General features: G+C 41.6%; 1 protein-coding gene across 1 annotated transcript in view; it reads right to left on the reverse strand.

Moving 5' to 3' along the window:
• Window positions 1-19,163, reverse strand: part of LOC309554011 (ADAMTS-like protein 5) — a 141,192-nt gene that overhangs the window by 96,832 nt on the left and 25,197 nt on the right. The gene's annotated exons all lie outside the window — the stretch shown is intronic.

Here is a 19,163-nt window from a genome sequence, read left to right on the forward strand (position 1 = left end):
TGTAAAAATGTTTTATTTTTTTGAATTCTTACTTGTAAGAAAATATAGAAAGAATATTTTTGTTGCTGAATAAAAGAGATTTTATAAGAGACTTTGGGTGTGTCTGATTCATTAATGTAAAACTTTATTAAAACTTTAAAACAATCATGGTAAAAAATTAGGTGTTGAGGTGACGCATCAGAGCCTGACGTATTTCATTGCACTCATCTTCAATATCCTGTGCTATTACCCTTACTGGCTCTTCTGCAGACGTATTCCAATCCTGGTGGAAGTCTTCTCCATGACTTTCACAAAGATTGTGAAGAGCACAGCAAGTAAGCACCATGGATTTGACAAGTTGAATGTCACTGTCATTCCTCTTCATAAGACACCGCCACCTACCTTTAAGTCTTCCAAAAGCATTTTCAACTACGACCCGTGCCCTGGATGTTTTCTTGTTGTAGGTTTGTTGTTCTGGTGTCAGGCGGCCATTGTCAGGAAATGGTTTCAGGAGCCAATTTTGTAAAGGGTAGGCAGAGTCCCCGAGCACATAATAGCCAACATTCACCCCCCAAATGTTCTTAGTGGAAAGAGGGTACAGCCCTCCCTGCCCAACCCAATCCCAAAATGTGGACAATCGTAGAACCCGAGCATCATGCAAACTCCCAGGTTTTCCAACATTCACACTCCAGAATAGTCCTTTTCCATCCACCACTCCCTGGAGGATGATGGAATGCCAGCCCTTTCTGTTGAAGTAGTCAGTGTGGTATTCTTGTGGTGCTATTATTGGTATGTGTGACCCATCAATAGCACCAACACACTGTGGAAGACCCCACCTGTTTTCAAAGTACTCAGCCATGTCTTTAAGCTTTTCCCTGTCTGGAAAATGAACAATTTCAGGAGCTAGCAATGTGCAGACAGCCTTACAGAAGTCCTGCACACAACGGCACACTGATGATTTACTGACACCAAAAAGATGACCTATACTTCTGTATTCACTGTTGGTAGCCAGCTTCCACAGTGCAATGGCTACTCTTTTCCTCACTGGCAAACTGGCTCGGAAGTTTGTGCTTTGCTTCTCCATCGCTGGACGTAGCCTTGCACAAAGGTATGAAAAGGTTTCCTCCGACATTCGGAAATTGTGCTCCCACTGTGTGTGTGTGAATCCTGGGACGGTCACATCCCACCACTCATTGGCACGGGGGAGAGCCCAAATGACTGGTCGGCGGCGCTGCTTTGACAAAAGGAGAAGCATCTTTAAAAGAAGAAAACACAGATGTTACCATGTCACAAATAATAAAAACATATTAATACAACATACTATATTTTACAAGGTCAGATAGCATCATGTATAAAAGTGAGCAATGAGTACACATTGCAAGTATTACACCTTATACATAAATAAAAAAATACAGAATCTGCAAAGATCTAATATAAGATGGGAAGGATATACAGTACATTATGTATTCAACAACATACATGTTGCACACGTATGTAAACATGCACATTTGAAGTATTACACCTTATACATAAATACTCATTATACTACTAATGATTTGTTATGCATTTGATTTAATACTTCAAATGTGCATGTTTACATACGTGTGCAACATGAATGTTGTTAAGTACATATGTACTGTATATCCTTCCCATCTTATATTAGATTTTGTCATATTCTGTATTATTTTACTTTTTAATACGGGTAGAAATAAATGACAATTGGCATAATGTTGCTTACCCTATAACGCTGCCGTCTTTGTCTTTGCCGCACAAAGGTGTACTTCTCCTCCTGACTCAAGACCCAAGCCAAAAGTTTTCTTCTCTTTTCTGCTGTGTTTCGCTTTGCCGCTCGTAACCTTCTCTCACACTGTGTGGCATGTATTTTGATTACTAAGAACCAAAAGCCAAGTAGAGCAAAGACGAGCTGCTGGATGACCTCCATTGTTGTTGTTGTTGTTGTTGTAGCGTCACGTCTGTTGTCGCACTAGTGTGATGCCACGCCGCAACGCTAGGCATTTGGTGTACGCCCCGCATGGACCCTAGAGGTCCGACTTCCAGTGGAAACGCTCAACTGAATAGACCGGACCATTATCAGCCTGCCGATCTGTCCCGATCCGAACCGTTCCGCTCAGTGGAAACGAGGCATTAGTGTGCCCTGAGGACCGGAGTTGAGAAACACTGTTCTAATCGGTGGTGGTGGGATAGGTCTGACCCAGGAGCTGAGGGGTCCAAGCGAACGAGAGCCAACATGGAGGCATATGGGAGGAAGTAGGTGATAGGTGTGTAAAATGAAAAAAAAAAGCCTACAGCATCATCATTCCTCTGGATAGTAAATGTAGATGTAATGCAGGTAATAACACAACTAGAACCCAACAGATTCCTCCATCCAAGCCACATATAGCCCAAAATGGGCAAATCTGCTGCTGTGGTTTTTTCTTTCTGATAGCGGCCACTTGCAACTGCTGTTGGCCAAAAAATTTCCATCTAGCTCCTTTCATTTTTTTTTTTTTTAAAGCAAAAGATGTTGGTAATTACGATGAGCCACGCACAGAATAAATTACAATGTATTCCAGTTGAAGTTTATGTGCAGCTTAAAGCCAAGTTTCAGGTTTTGTGTTACTTTTAATAGTTAATTTGAGCCAGAACTATTGCCATTACCAAGAAGTGCACCCAATGTCAGCATTGTATAAACTGTATGTAGCATCAGTTACATACAGTATACAGCTCTGTGTTCTGTCAGTGGTACAGTGTGGGAATCAAATTTCTTTTTTATATATACACACCTAGATGGCTGCAGCATCAAGACCAACTGCAGATGTCCCCTGCTGCCTCGAAGACTGAGAACTGAGCGATCAAACACTGCTGATCATTCAGCTCTCAGTTCTCGGCCTGCAGAGAGCTGGTCATCGGCTCTCTGCTCTGTCCCTCTAGTGCTCATTGGAGCGCTGAGCTGAAAAGGGAATGGCTCAGGCTCTTAGTGGCTTGCTGAGAGGCTGAACCAGCTTGTAGGTCCAGGTATCTGGGGAGATTCCCACCATATGATCGGGATCTTTTCAGAGCCTGGAGCTGCTCTGTGACATCAGCCAACAGGAGACTTTAGCCTGCTGTTGGCTGAAAATGGGTCACAGAAGTGCAGCACTAACTGCATTCCTGTGACCCACAGGGGGAAGTATAGCCAAAAAAAGCTTTCACCATACTTCTTTAACCGACTCCTTCCCAAGCCTATTCTGACACTTCGCTCCTACATTACTTAGAACCCCCATACATTATATATATATATATATATATATATATATATATTTTTTTTTTTTAGCAGAGACCCTATAGAATAAAATGGTGTGTGTTGCAATTTTTTTTATGTCACACGGTTTTTGGGGAAAAAAAACACATTTACAAAACAAAAAACAGTAAAGTTAGCCTAATTTTTTTTGTATAATGTGAAAGCCATCTGTTTAATCGACGTAACATCATCTAACATGTCACCCTTTAAAATTGCGCCTGCCCGTGAAATGGTGGCAAACTACGATGCTTAAAATTTTCTCCATAGGCGATGCTTTAAACGCCTTTACAGGCTACCAGTTTATAGTTGCACAGGAGGTCTGGTGCTAGAATTATTGCTCTCGACGTTTGTGACAACACCTCATATGTGTGGTGTGATCACTGTTTACATATGCGTGCGGGAGCAATGTATGCATTAGTGCGTAAGCACGGTGAGACGGTGGCGCGTTCCATTTTTTTTTATTTTATTTGTTTATTTTATACATACATTTTTTATTTTCTTACACTTTTTGTATACATTTTTTTGTACATACTTTATTGCTATCACAAGGGATGACCAACATCCCTTATGATACCATGGGCCGTGACAGGTCTTCCTTGTGAAGAGATTTGGGGTCTATTAGACCCAGATCAGTCTGATCGGTTGCTTCTCTGGCCGCTGGTGGCCAGGTAAACAAAGGGGCAGAACCGGAAGTGAAGAATGCTCGTCGCTCTAGGTTTCCGTTCCTCTCTCTCTGTCCCAGGCAGCCATCACCGCCAGCCGCATCGCTCCCGGCCTCCGTTGATGGGACCGTAAAGCCCAGGAGAGGTGTCGGTGGCAGGAGGGGGGTGTGGTCCCCTTCTGCCACCCGCAGAAGTGATTGAGTGGCTAATTAGCCACTCAGATCACTTCTGCTTTCTACAGAATCGCAGGCAGAAAATAATGGTACTGGGATGATGCCTGTAGGTGCAGGCATCATCCCGGTATAACCACTGAAACCGTAAGTCCTTGGGTGGGAAGTGATTATCCTCTTTCCGACCGCCCACTGTAGTATTACTGCGGCAGGGCGGCTCGGCTGCGCAAAATCACGTAGTACTACGTGATTTCATGCACGAGGTTTCAGCGTTGCGCACGTGCCGCCGGAGTCGCGCTCCCGCTGTGTTTAGACAGAGCGGGAGGTGGGCCACGGGAGGAGCGGCGGCGATTGCCGCCGTCCTCCCGCGGTCGTCAGATAAACTGACAGAAGAACCGCCTGCTTAGGTAAATAAAGCATGCGGCTGTTCTGTGAGACAGGCAGGGAGAGATCAGGAGTTTCAGCTAAGCTGAAACTTTGATCTCTCTGTGCCTATCATAGAACCCCTCCCATACACAGTTAGTAATCACATTTAGGCACACATTAACCCCTTTGATCACCCCCAGTGTTAACCCCTTCCCTGCCAGTGTAATTTATACAGTACCAGTGCATAATATTTAGCACTGATTAATGTCACTAGTCCCCAAAAAGTGTCAAAAATGTCATTTAGGGGCCCGATCTGACCGTCGCAATGTCGCAGTTCTGCTAAAAAATGCTGATCGCCGCCATTACTAATAAAAACAAAAAAATAAATAAAAATTCCAAAAATCTATCCCGTAGTTTGTAAACGCTATAACTTTTGCACAAACCAGTTAAAATACGCTTTTTGGGATTTTTTTTAGCAAAAATATGTAGCAGAATACAAATTGGCCTAAACTGATAAAAACATTTTTTGATTTTTTTTTTAATTTTTTTTATTGGGAATGTTTTATAGCAGAAAGTTAAAAAATGTGGCGTTTTTTTTTTCAAAATTGTCACTCTTTTTTTGTTTATAGCGCAAACTAAAAACCGCAGAAGTGATCAAATACCACCAAAATAAAGCTCTATTTGTGGGGAAAAAAGGACATCAATTGTATTCGGGTACAGCGTCGCATGGCCGCCCAATTTTTAGTTAAAGTAACACAGTGCCGTATCGCAAAAAATGGCCTGGTCATTAAGGGAATAAAACCTTCCGGAGCTGAAGTGATTAAGCCTAATACGCCCAACTTTTTCTGCTCATCAGCTATCCTTATTGTTAGTGTATTTTATGTGTGGCCCATTTTCTCTTCTTCCAATGTGGCCCAGAACGGTTTTAGACCACTGAGGGAAAGAAACCCAAAACCTGGAGTTGGGCTTCAAGTCATTTGTAGATATCTGCAGCACACCAAGGATCATCAATTTTGTCCAAACGTTTTTTTATTCAAGAAAGATCACATTACAAAAGAGTCTAGTGCAACGTTTCAGAGGGGCAGGACCCCTTCATCAGGCATGTAGTACGATGCTCCAAAGCAGTTACATTGGGAGAAATTTCAGTGATTTTTTTAGCCAACTGATTTAATTGGGAGGAAGTGATCAGTTAGAAGGTGTAGCATAATCTTGGGATCAACAATAACCGCCATGGCATCTAACTCAAGAAAACTTAATACTTTTTCAGAGATCTAATATTTTTCCTTTGTTCACATTAAAATTATATCTATCCATCTATTGTGAAAATGTAAAATCATATATTCATTTCCACATTGTATTTCAGTTATTTCTAGCCTACTCCTATTACTCTGAATGACCCTGAAGTCTATAGACTTAATTGTAAAGAGCCCCACACTTAGGCAAAAAGGACATTTTGCAAACTCTATTAGAAGCCTTTTCTCCTGGCAGCAGTGTTTTGGCAGAAAAAATGCCTGATGCGTTTACAGGCATCAAGCGCTTAGGTGGTAATTAATTTCACTGGCCAGAATAATAATTTATTCTGGCCATTGAAATTAATTAACGATCAAGCGCTGAACGCGCCTAGCGTTAACATGCGTTTAGAAACATCAATCGTTTTTTCTGCCAAATCTCTGCTGCTCCTGGAGGCACAGGCAGTGGGGTTTTTTCTGCCTTGAAAAGCTACTAAATGCTGCTAAAAGCCTATGTGTGCGTAGACATATATACTAACATGCGGGCAGGGGAGTTTGGACTTTGGAGGCAGCAAAAAAACACCTGATGCCCCTAGAAGCTGCAGCAAAAACGTCCAGTGTGGATGAGGCCTTACTTCCTTGAAATCTGTGACATGTAGTCACCATGCCCTGTGAGTAGGCACTGCTGCGTCACACATTTCACAGAGACTGCCTTCTGAACTGCAGAGGTGCGGGGGGGGGGGAGGAGACTCAGGAGGTGGAGTCAGTAAAGGAATCACCGCTTACAGGCAACAAGGTACAATGGGACATGTAGTCCCGTACAACGGAGGAGTTCACTGGGAGTAAATCCTTTAACCTAGGTAACCGCAACATAACAGCGCCACACGACAACCCAGACTATTTCCTACAGCAAGAAACAGGATGCATGAACCAGAACTATTTGCTTTTGCATATGTTCTGGGGAAAGATTGGTTTTAATTGCTTAACCACTTAAGCCCCGGAAGATTTTACCCCCTTCCTGACCAGGGGGTATTTTGCGATTCGGCACTGCGTGACTTTAACAGACAATTGCGCGGTCGTGCGACGCTGTACCTAAACGAATTTGACGTCCTTTTTTTCCCACAAACAGAGCTTTCTTTTGGTGGTATTTGATCACCTGTGCGATTTTTTGATCACGCGCTATAAACAAAAAAAGAGCGTCAATTTTGCAAAAATAACAATATTTTTCACATTTTTTTATATGAAATTCCCCAAAAAAAAAAGTAAAAATCAAAATTTTTTTAACATTTTCGGCCAATTTGTTTTATGCTACATATGTTTGGTAAAAAAAGCATATTTTGATTGGTTTGCGCAAAAGTTATTGCGTTTACTAACAAAGGGAAAGATTTTTGTAATTTTTGTTGTTTTTTTTTGGCGGCGATCTGCGATTTTTTTGCGGTACTGCGACATTGGGGCAGACAGATCGGACCCTTGACTGACATTTTTGACACTTTTGGGGTTACCAGTGACATTTCTACAGTAATCAGTGCTATATATATGCACTGTTACTGTAAAAATACACTGGCAGTGAAGGGGTTAACTTTATTTGAGAGGGCGGGGCTGTGTGTGTCCCTAGGGGCGTGATTCTAACTGTGATTGGCTGTCTGTTGAGCTGTAGTTACACTGATCAACGGTCCTACATAGTAGAACTGTATGATCAGTGTTTCTACACAGGGCAGAATGACAGGCAGCTTGTTTACATAAGCTGCCTGCCTTTCTCCCTCTCCCCGGACGATCGCAGAGTGAGCGGCGGACATCGGGTCCGCCGGTCACACGCGCGGGAGGGCGGCGCGCGCTCGCTCCCCAGAGCCTCACAGGCTAGTGACGTATATTTACGTCACTTTGCCTGTGAGGGGCTGATTGCCGCAGTAAATCTACTTGCGGCGGTCGGCAAGTGGTTAAAGTGATACTAAGCACACACTGTTTAATTTACATTGTCCCTTCTATTTCTGTATATGGATGAGGTCAATAAATATTTTAATTTATAAAAAACATCCAAGTACCTTTTTCCTAATATACAGTACAGTTGTCACATGACCCAGCTCTCTTCCAGCCTGTCTGCAGGGAAACATAAGTAGGCAGAGCTCTCTACTGCTGATTACATGTTTAAAAATAAAAATAAAAAAAAAACAGCTATTGGAGTAAAAATAAATAATATCAATAAACTGTTTTAAATCATACAAATATATATTTGAAATTAAATCTTTATCATTTTTAGGCAAGAACATGGTGTGGGTGGATTTCTGCCAGTTACAGGCTGTGCCACTCCTCTCCAACCAGTGTCTTAGAATAGGAGGAAGGTTAAGCCTCCATCAATCTACATTCAATATACCGCCCCCATTGTATTTAGCTGGTTAGTGGGAATAGAGGGGGAGGGAGGAAGTGGGCAGTCATTTACCATTGTGTATTTGGCCACATGTGTGATTCTATAGCGACATGGGCTGCTCAGATGTGAGAAGGAGGAAATGCTCAGCATATAAACTCACGGAAAAAAATGAGCATGTGCAGAGCTGCCAACACTGCTCTGTAAAATCCTTAGCTGAATTGTGAACATGAACAGAAGGTGGAGATAGAGAGCAGCAGGATCAGCCAGATTTTTTGCAGAATACAGAAAACAAATCTCATAGTGATTGAGTGAGTATGAACAGCATGCAATACACCATTTATTGATATTTTTTTATGATGTGGGTTTAGTGACACTTTAAAACTGAACTCTCTGGTATGAAAAATGTGTACCCTTGCAGTGGGTCCCCCTCTCTACTGCAAAGGTAAAATACTACTAAAGGATATAAAAAATAAATAAATAATAAAAAATAAAATAGAAGGTGGAAGCCTACAGGAGCACAGAATAAATTAAGCATATCACCCAGGGCCGGCTTAAGACATTGTGCTGCCTGGGTCCAAGAATGAAATGCTGCCCCTCCACAACCAAAAAAAAAAAATCACGCCCACCAAAAGGCCCCCACATCCGATATTTTATATATATAAAATTTAGAAAATATTATATATACTGCTATCTTCTTCCATAACTCACCACCGGACTGGTCCACCAAACAACCACTGTCTGTCCTCAGTCCTCCTGTCACTCCTGTGTCTGGCATGGCCACCACCCTAGAAAATCCAGCCTGCCCTGCATGAGATGGAGTGCGTGGATGTCTGACGTCATTGTGCACACCACAATCACGCGAGGAACGCTCCGCCTACTTATTTTCATCAGTTTGCACTATGGGCGGCAGTATGAGATGGGGAAATGCTGCCCATAATGCACCACAAACTGATGACACACAAAACTGCTGGAAGAAAAATCTTGGGAGTCAGTTTGCTGCCCCTCTCCAAGTGCCACCTGGGTCCAATGGACCCAGCGGGACCCATGGTAAAACAAGCAGGTATCCCCTGTACTGGGGGACCCATTGCAAGGATAACGATTTTTCGTCCCCAATTCAGCCTTAACACATACACATGAAAATCACTGGTCTGTACTCAGCCTAAAAGTAATGGTTCTGTATTCTCTATTGTTGCTACATAAATAAAAAAAATATATATATATTTATTTCAGTGTTGTCCTTTTACATACCTGGGCAACTCATATTAATCATATGATAAAAAATCTACATAACTCAGTTACCTGCAGTAAAATCTACATATAGATCCAGGGATATAATCACCTGAGTTTAAATCTAGGTTACCTGCAGTATAAACTACATGCTATAATGATTAGTAGATCCAGAGATATAATCAGATACGTTTAATTCTAGTGTATGTGCAGTAAAAATGACATGTCATAATGCTTGGTAGATTCAAAGATATAATCAGCAGAGTTTAGATGTAAATCTGGACTTTTCCTGTGGAGGTTGAGTTTGGCCTCGGGCTGCTCTTACATTACGTGGCTGTCGCGGCTTTCTCAACGCAATCCCAACGCAAGACCAGACAATTTGCGTTATTTACAATCGGCACAGTTTACACCACTATGATGCATTCCAGGCACAAAAGGAAAAAAAAAAAAAAAAAAAGGGCATGACATGCTTTTTTTTTTTTTTTTTTTTCATGGTGCAACACAATCCACCGCATCGCCCAACCCTATGGTCGATAGAACAGAATGAAATGTAACTTTGCAGGATTTTGTTAGTATGGCTTTGTTTTTTTGGAGAATTATACTTGCCTAGGTGGATGCTGCATCTGTCCCCCGGCGCCTCTACACTGAGAACCGAGCGATCGAATACTGCCGATCCCTCGGCTCTGACAGCTCCCTGAGCAGAGAGTCGCTGCCTGTCGGTTACCGCTCTCTGCTCTGCCCCCTCCTCGCAGTTTTTTCAATGGATACAAAGCATTCTCTGATTAGATTAGTAGGACCTAGTGATGTCACTGTCCCACCTCTCTGGCTCGTCCTTAAAATGTATTGAGAAACTGAAAAATGTTCCCTGAATGGTGCCTGAGTCAAGAAAGTACCCTCCTGTGTTCACAATGCAGCAAGGCAAGCACTTGACATGAACCTGGAAGCTAGTGGAGATCACAGTACTCCTACTACAGTAATTTTCAGCTTCCACCGGGATTTTACAGGTTTGACACATACATACATTCTCTGATTGGAAAAGGCAGAGATTGTGATGTCACCCTTCTTTCCTTCTACCTTGTCCAATCAGAAAACACCCTGTATTTATTGAAAAAAAAAAAAAAAAAACACAAGACGTTCTATAAATGATGGCAGTGCCAAGCAAGTGACCCCCTGTTGTCAGTGTAAGCGGGGAAGCTGGTTTCGTACAGAACCGGAGCTGGAATCGGAGGATCACAACAATTACTGTGGTAGTGGTGACTACTACAGCGATTGTCAGCTTCCCCAGAGGTCCATAAGGTATGGGATATGTATGCTTACATTGTGCCAAACTTAACCAATGCAATTATGCAATACAGATAATTCTTGGAGCTCAGCTTAAAAAATATATATACATTTCTTTTCAGCAAACATTGATAATATGATTGTATGACATAAGTGTTCAATAAAGGCACATTTCTAAATATACAGATAGGGCTGTGTAGGCTTGCAGCCCATCCAGTAACATTAAAGCGGTAGTATACTCCGCTATTTGACTTTTACCTACAGGTAAGCCTATAATAAGGCTTACCTGTAGGTACAATTAATATCTTCTAAACCTGCACAGTTTAGGAGATATTCAACCTGCATGCAGCCGCTGATGTCTGCGGCGCATGCGCTCTGAAGGTCCGGCGGATCTTGCCGGAAAGTGAAACTACCACGCGTGACGTCATTGCAGCTCCGGCCACTCACAGCGCCAAAGCCGCTGAACCAGAAAGAGACACAGAGAGAGCATGTCCGCTCCCTTAGCGTTGTCCAGACGACCGTGCCGGGGCTTCGTTCTAAGGTATGCATTACATAATGAGCTAGTATGCGATGTATACTAGCTCATTATGCCTTTGTCCTGCAGGGTTTGTTTTTTTTTTATTTCGTTTTTTCATGAGTATACAACTGCTTTAGATACATTAGTAAAGGCAATAGTAGGCATTTTTACTAGTCTATCACTTGACCTGATCTGACCTATGTATGAAAATAATGTGATGTGTGTGACATAACCTTCTCTAGATTTCAACTCTGAAACAATATGAGAACCAGATGGGTCTTCATGATTTCTGAATTTCCCATCCTCCAAAACAAGAAACAATGACTGCAAACATCCATTTTTATTGCATAGAAGTTAAATCGTGGACACAGCACTTATCCTTTGTTTTGGTTTTACAATGGTATAAAATTACAAATCACACATCCCACACCTAACATCACATAAAACACAACATACATGAGTCACAAAGACTTTCTATGAGTATAATGAGGGGTTTGGGCTTACTTTTAGTCTGAAAATTAAAAATTAACAAATAAAGAATGGCTTCTGCCCCATCCTTTCCCCCCAATGACCCTGCCATGGCCAACCTAATACAACTGCCTTTAGGTGAATGAAGAGGTTTGTGCTGAAATTCAACCTTACCTTCAGCATAGCTTCCAATTGACCCTCATTTGGAAATACTGCCCCTCTTTTGAGACCAAACCCCTCTGTCCCTTGTGCAGCCTCAGTTGTCCCTCTTTTTGGTCTGATGTGTACATCTTTATACAAAACTATTTTACTACCGAAATTGTTAGCTGCATTATACTTTTTTTATCCAACTTCTATATTATTACATTTGTTATTTTGAAAAGACAATATAAAAGGAAAAATAAAGGGAAAAAAAAGAACTTGCGTAGTTTACCATTTTCCATGCATTAGATCAGGGATCCTCAAACTACGGCCCTCCAGCTGTTGCTGAACTACAAATCCCATGAGTCATTGTAAACTCGGACATTCACAGACATGACTAGGCATGATGGGAATTGTAGCTCCTGAACAACTGGAGGGCCATAGTTTGAAGACCCCTGCATTAGATCTTTGTGGCCTATGTAACCAGGGCTGTGGCCTTTGCCCATATACTGTGTGCCACAAGGTGTCCCTCTTTATCATTCCAGAAAGTTAGGACTGGGAGGTATGCCACTTGCATTGTTGTACAAACCTTCTGTCCTGTATTGAAAGCATTTGGTCTGATTTTACAAGCAGATTGAACTTCAGTTTTACATTTAGGTTGGAAAAGATGAATGTCAGAATTTGTTAAACTGAAAGTAAAGGTGGATACACACTATAAGAAAACGGGTGAACGATAGTCTGATTTTCCTCGATGTTTCACAGCAAGTCATAACGGAGGATGGAAATATTGTACGAAAATTATTCTATGACAAAGGCTTTTATATTTGTTGTTTATTATTTCTGATCATGTGCAGTCTTTCATATCTGATTTTTCCCATACCGAAAACTGTACGAAAACAGTACACATTAAACAAAAATCGTTTGTTCTGTTTACTTAGGAGACATTTTTTTGGATAGTCTTAAATTGGATGTCAAAAGTTGTGTATACACTCTAAAAAAAAAAAAAAAAAGAAAAATCGGAAGAAAATCTCTGTACAAGGTACAATTTTCGTTCAACAAGTGCTGTGCTATATTGAGGTAGTGGTGCTGAACGTTGTCTTATAATGTGGCACATTCCCTTTCAATTGTAATATATTACTGTTTTGTTTTTTTGATTAACCTGCCATTTAACTTTTTGACTTAAAATTCTATAACATTCTTGATCATGGCAAGCTGGGTATCAAGTCCAAGGTTAATGTAGATACAGAATTATAGAGAATTATAGAGAATTATAGAACAAAGATTTTTCTCAGGGAAATACTTCAAACACAGACTACATTTTTATTGGCCTTTTTCTTTTGATACCCGACGAGATAAGGCTGGTGCTCTATTTCCTCTTTTACATACTCAAATGATTTAGGGCCCTTTTACACTATTGCATTGTTTTAACATGCAGCAATGCACGTCTCCTATGTTTGTGCAATGTGGTTCCATAAAAAAAAGGCACAGACCATAACAGTCACAATGACATTGGTCAAACAAGAAAGTAATCGTCCACAACGCAAGTGGAGCGTGCTACTGACAAACAAATAAGAAAACAAAATATGTAGTCGCAATTTTACATGATCCAAAATATGAGTGTAGAGTAGTGCCTGCGTAATATACAATGAAGAAAAGTGAAACGTAAATTTTGAGTGCACTCCAGTTGAGGGGAACAAGTCCCAAGCAGAAGAAAAACTCCACGTTCCCATTAAGGCTCAGAAATAATGAATAACCTGGTAACCACCAGCCAAATGGATGGTTGGTTAACATCTTGTAGAAGACATGTAGAAAGAGCAACATAAAAGAAAAGAAAAGGAAAGAGAAGAAAAGAAAGTAAAGGAAGAAGGGGAGAGGTGAGGAAAGAAGGAAAGAGGGCTATAGCCCGCCTTGCCACTCCTCCCAGTTGCCACGACATATTCTGCCCTCAAAGAGATTGAAGATATTGTATCCATGGATTCCGAATTTTTCGAATCACGGTAAGGTTTCTTGTAGGGTGGTTACCAACTTTAATTGGTTATGATCCAGGTGAGCTTACGCCTCATTACCGCCAGGTCAACTGTGGGTTTTTTCCAAGCAGTTTCAATAGTTGTCTTGGCTGCAAAGAACTAAAAGTATTATTATTAATAATAATAATAACAAAAATCAAGGTTTGAGTGTATCTGGGCATCTACTACAGGTTCATTAAGTAAGGCTACTTTGGGATCCTTTATATGGTTTACAAGGGTAACCGAGTATATGAGGGCATGAACTAGTTTACAGAAGCTCTTGACTTTACTACATGACCACCATGTGTGAAACATCAATCCCACTTGGCCATAGCCCCAAAAACAGAGTACATTTTAGAGAGGTATTCAGGTACCAAGTACCAGTGGGACAGGGCTTTAAAGCCTGCCTTTACCTGCAAAATATTCATAGCTCCTTTGTATGTCCTGGCTGACCAATCTCACCAGTCTTCAATTTCTGGCCCTAAATCCCCCTCCTAAGCCAGCATATAGGGTAATTTTCCAGCAGAATTGACAAAATGTTGGTACAGCTCGCCCCTCCGATCCTCACCACGATAGTATCTGTTTTAAAAAGCCGTCCACGTTGAGATATCAGTGGTAGAACATTGCACAGATTGGAGAGAATGTAGCATTTGTTGTAAGTGGTCAATCTCGGAGGCCAGCATCCCAAGCTTCTGTGCATAATAAGAGGAGGGACATAAAACCCTACAATCCATAAAATGACCAATGCGATAAAGACTTTTATTCAGCCACCTTTGGAACTCTTGAGGGCATAGATCAGGTGGAAATGCTGGATTGCGGAAAAGAGGCACGACAGAAGTGTGGGGAGACTGGAAAAAGGCCGACCTACAGTTTAAGTCCCACAAACATAAAGAATGGGATAGAGTAGTGCAGAGTATCGCCTGCCAGGTTCTTGAGGGGATTCACATCAAGAGATCGATGGGATGTGGTGCAGAGGCTTGGGCCTTCAGCATCCAGCACTATCCAATCCAGTTTGTAAGATCAAGAGTATAACTGAGTCAATTGGATAGGTTTCGCTGCCCTACAGTATTTTATGAGATCCGGAACACCCAGCCCGTCGGTCTCTCACATCATGTAAAGTGTGCGGCATGAATGCCTATCACCCGAGGTTGCCAGATGAATTTCAAGAGCTGGCTTTGAAATATTTGGACATCCAAGGCAGGAATCCCCACAGGGAGGGAACAAAACTAATTTAAAAATCTAGGCAAAAGCACAATCTTTACTGCAGCTACTCTACCCATCCAGGATAAATGGTCAGTGGACAACCACACCTTCGCATCCTGCATCAGTTTTGGAAGCAAATTTGTGTAATTGGTTTTATAAAGAGAAGCGACTGTGGTAGTCAAATTAATCCCTAGATACGCTAGAGATTTAGGTTGCCAAGAAAAAAACTCCAATTATGTTTTAGGCTCCATAGAGCATCCTCTTCCATATTATTGTTAAGAGCTTCTGATTTTGCCCAATTATTCTCCAAACCTGAGATGTTTCAGAAGCGAGCGAATAGAGCCATGAGCGATGAGGGGGGGGGGGTGGAAGTGTGTGGGGAAGTGAGAAAAAGAAGCAGATCATCTGCTAACAACGTGCATTTATGTTGCCCCCCCCCCCCCCCACTCTCCACCCCAAGAACATTCGGATGTAACTAAATGGCTACGGCTAAAGTTTCCATTGCAATGATAAACAGAAGCAAAGGGAGGGGGCAACCCTGTTGAGTAACGGAAGTGATGGAAAGGGGATCAATAGTATAGCTCCTCACCCTTATTTGGGCTGAGGGAGTGCTATACAAAGTCTGAAGGAATGAGAAGAATTTAGGACCGAACTGCCATCTAGACAAAATTCTGAACAAATAGGTTCAGGATCAATTGTCAAATGCTTTTCCTTATGTCTAAAAACAGCAACAGTCCTTTTCACGGGCTCCACCCATTCGAGGAATATTAAAATTAGATTGATGGCCCGGCAAATTTAGTCAGTTGCTTGTCTATGCAGAACAAAGCCGACTTGGTCATTATGGATGGAGTGGGCAATAAAGCCATTAAACCTGGTGGCATAAATGTTGGCTAGCAACTTCAAATCTGTGTTGCTCAAAGAAATCAGCCTATAATTAGCAACATCACTGGGGTCTTTAATGGGTTTGGGTATTAGACTAATATAGCCTCCATTTGAGTCTGCTTCCAGTGGGCCACCCTCCCGAAGGTTGTTAAAATATTTCTCCAAATATGTAAGTAAAAATCAGAGCAAATTTTTTTATAATGCATGGCTGTAGGGCTATCAGGACCAGGGGCCTTAGTGGATTTTTATTGTTTAATAGCTTGAAGAGTTTCCGTCTCTGTGATTTGCTTTTTCCAAAGTATCCCTATGGGACGATAATAAAGATGGCAGGGGTAAGCGCGCCTCAAAGTCATCCAAATCCACCTGGGAGGCAGAGCTTGATCAGTGTACAAGTTTTTATAATAATCGTAGAACTCCCCAAGGACAGCTACGGGGTTCTGGGTGATCGTACCATCCTTGTACCGCAACTTAGGAACTGATGCCATAATAGGCCTAGGAGTCCTGAGTTACAGTTTCAATACAAGAGGATTAGGAGGGCCCTGCTCATGAGTTTACAACTTAAGGCAGCCTTTCTCAAACTTTTTACCCTATAGGAACCATTAAAAAATTGTCAGGTCTCAGGGAACCCTTACAAAAACTAATTCATTGGTGGTCAGTAGGAAGAATCCCCCTTATATTGGTGTCTTATAGGAAGAGTGCCCCCACTTAAAGTGTTGGTCAGAATGCAACCCTTAGAGACAGCTAGAAAGATCATTGGGTTCATGCATCTGCCTCTGCCAAGTTGTGTTGATCCTGGAACTAGGCAGGTACCATCTAATGACAGGTCAATCCATCAAATCTCTAGGAATCCCTAGCAACTTTAGGAAGAACCTTGGAGTTTCACAAAACCCTGGTTGAGAATGGCTGATCTAAGGAAAGGGCAAGTAATAAAAAAAGAAACAACTGTGAGAGGAAGCGCTGTTCGAGAAACAGCGGTAGGTAAGATGACTTAGTCTGGCAGCAGCATTTATGGTAAATTGAAGGGGGGGTAGCCTATATAGTGGTAGGTCAATGAGGAGGGAGCTGCAATAGTTGTGGTGAATGAGTGGATAAGTAGCTTGGTGGTGTTTGTTAAAGAGTATTGAATTTTAGAAATGTTCTGGAGGCAAAGGCAGTAGGATTTGGATAGTAATTGGATTTGGGATTGAAAGGAGGAGAGGTCAGAGTCCAGGATTACACCTAGCACCCTTGCCTTAGGGGAGGGAAGGATAGTTGTGCTAATAATCTTGATGGAAAAAGTCTGGGGAGGGATGTGGGGGAGGAAAGAACATGAACTCTGTTTTTGAAAGACTTGAGTTTTAGAAAGTGGTTTGACATCTATACCGATACATCAATTAGTAAATTAGTTCTTGTAATATCTTCAGGAATACTTGTAACCGGATAGGTATACATACAGCTTCAAATATGCTGATATTGCAAGAAGAGATTTAAACTAACAACATTGCCTTATTGGCGACCTGGTTCCTAAAATCTTAAGATCCAGTAATAGGTGAACTCAACACACCGTCTCTCCTCAAATATTGTATATCAGTAACTACAAAAAATAGAATAACATAATGAGTTTTGGAGAATAACATACTCCCTCTGCTTACACAAGCCAGTCAAGTCAACATCAAAGATCCCAGTTAAAATCTTGTATGTGCAGTTTTCTGTTTGCAAAGCTATTACATTTGACAAGGTATTTTCTATCTCCAGACAAATCAATCTTCCCATTCACCCCCATGGTGTGTTTTTCACCCTCTAAGATTATGCAAACAAAACAAAAATACACAAAAAAATTCAACAACGTCTACATTCCAAAGAAGAGATAGATTGATAGGAGGCATAGACCTGCTACTCATAATACCTCCTATAATGACAGACAATTAACACTGATCTGTTTGCTTTTTTTTTTTTTTTTTTTTACTTTTGGCTCAGCCATTTCATTAGGTTCATTAAAAAAAAATGTTTTCCATCAACGGTCAGATTGCATGAATTTCAACATGAAAAATTAAAGGGGAATTCGAAGCTAAACATTATAGCAATAATGGCTGGAGGATTGCATAATGCTGCAGTGTGTAAATCATACTCACCTATCCCCGATCTACTGTTTAAAATCCCTGAGCCAATTCCCAGGCCTTTTTTTCTCTGCCATCACCAGGTTTAGGCCCCAAAAAAAGATTCTGAGAAATCTCTATTATAGAAACTGTCACAAAGTACCCTTCAAGCAGAAGAACAAGAGATAAGGATGTGCTTGTAATTTACACACTGCTCCTACTATTCTTTATTTGTGTGTTCTATCCATAATGATGACGGAAAATGGAGAAAGGCACATAAGAGGACAGCTGTTAAAAGGGAGAACTCCATATTTCAAACATATATAATTTCTATGCAAAGTTGCCTTAAAACCAATCTGCCTGTGGCATACCAAGGGAGGGCAGAGGTAGTGGTTCACAATAGTGGCTATCAATAAGGGGTTCCATTGCCTGTAGAGATTGGATGTAGCATCAACCAGCACTCATGCAGGCAACCTTGCATTACTTTCCTATCTGTAGTCCACATATTTTAATCAACGACATCGCTTAGCAGAGCCGGGCCACAGGAGCAGCAGAACCTCCCCTTTCTCAAGTAAGCACTCTCAGTGATCAATTTAGCGGATCTCCAATTGACTAATAGTGTGAAGGGTCCCCTATCCAGAGAACCCCAGTCTAAGGAGGTAATTCATTAAACACTTTGCAGTGTATCATTTCATACATACTCCTGACCTTGTCACTAATCTGGGCTGTATATTACATATGCCTGACCTCTGCACCCTGTAATCTGGGCTGTATATTACATATGCCTGACCTCTGCACTCTGTAATCTGACTGCATGTTACAAATCCCTGACCTCTGCACTCTGTAATCTGGGCTGCATGTTACAAATCCCTGACCTCTGCACTCTGGGATGCATATTACATATGACTGACCTCTGCATTCTAATCTGAGCTGACCTCTGCACTCTTTGAACTGTGCTGTACAGTACAATACACACCCCTGACTGCTACACTCTCTAAACTGTGCTATACATTACATACTCCTAACCCCTAGACTTTTTGCGCTCCTTTTGAGAAGATTATTATTATTCACTTAAAGTAATTCTAAAGTCTCCTTTTTTTATTCAATAAAAATAACAAACGTGTTGTACTTACCTCCTCTGTGTAGTTGGTTTTGCACAGAGCAGTCCAGATCCTCCTCTTCTTGGGTCCCTATTCGGTTCTCCTGGTCCCTCCCTCCCTTTGAGTGCCCCCACAGCAAGCAGCTTGCTATAGGGGGACTCAAGCCGAGTCACAGCTCCGTGTATCCTTTCAGACACGGGGCTGCGGTTTGG

Source organism: Pelophylax lessonae (assembly GCF_965119305.1).
Source record: "Pelophylax lessonae genome assembly, chromosome: 4".
Classification (NCBI taxonomy): Eukaryota; Metazoa; Chordata; class Amphibia; order Anura; family Ranidae; genus Pelophylax; species Pelophylax lessonae.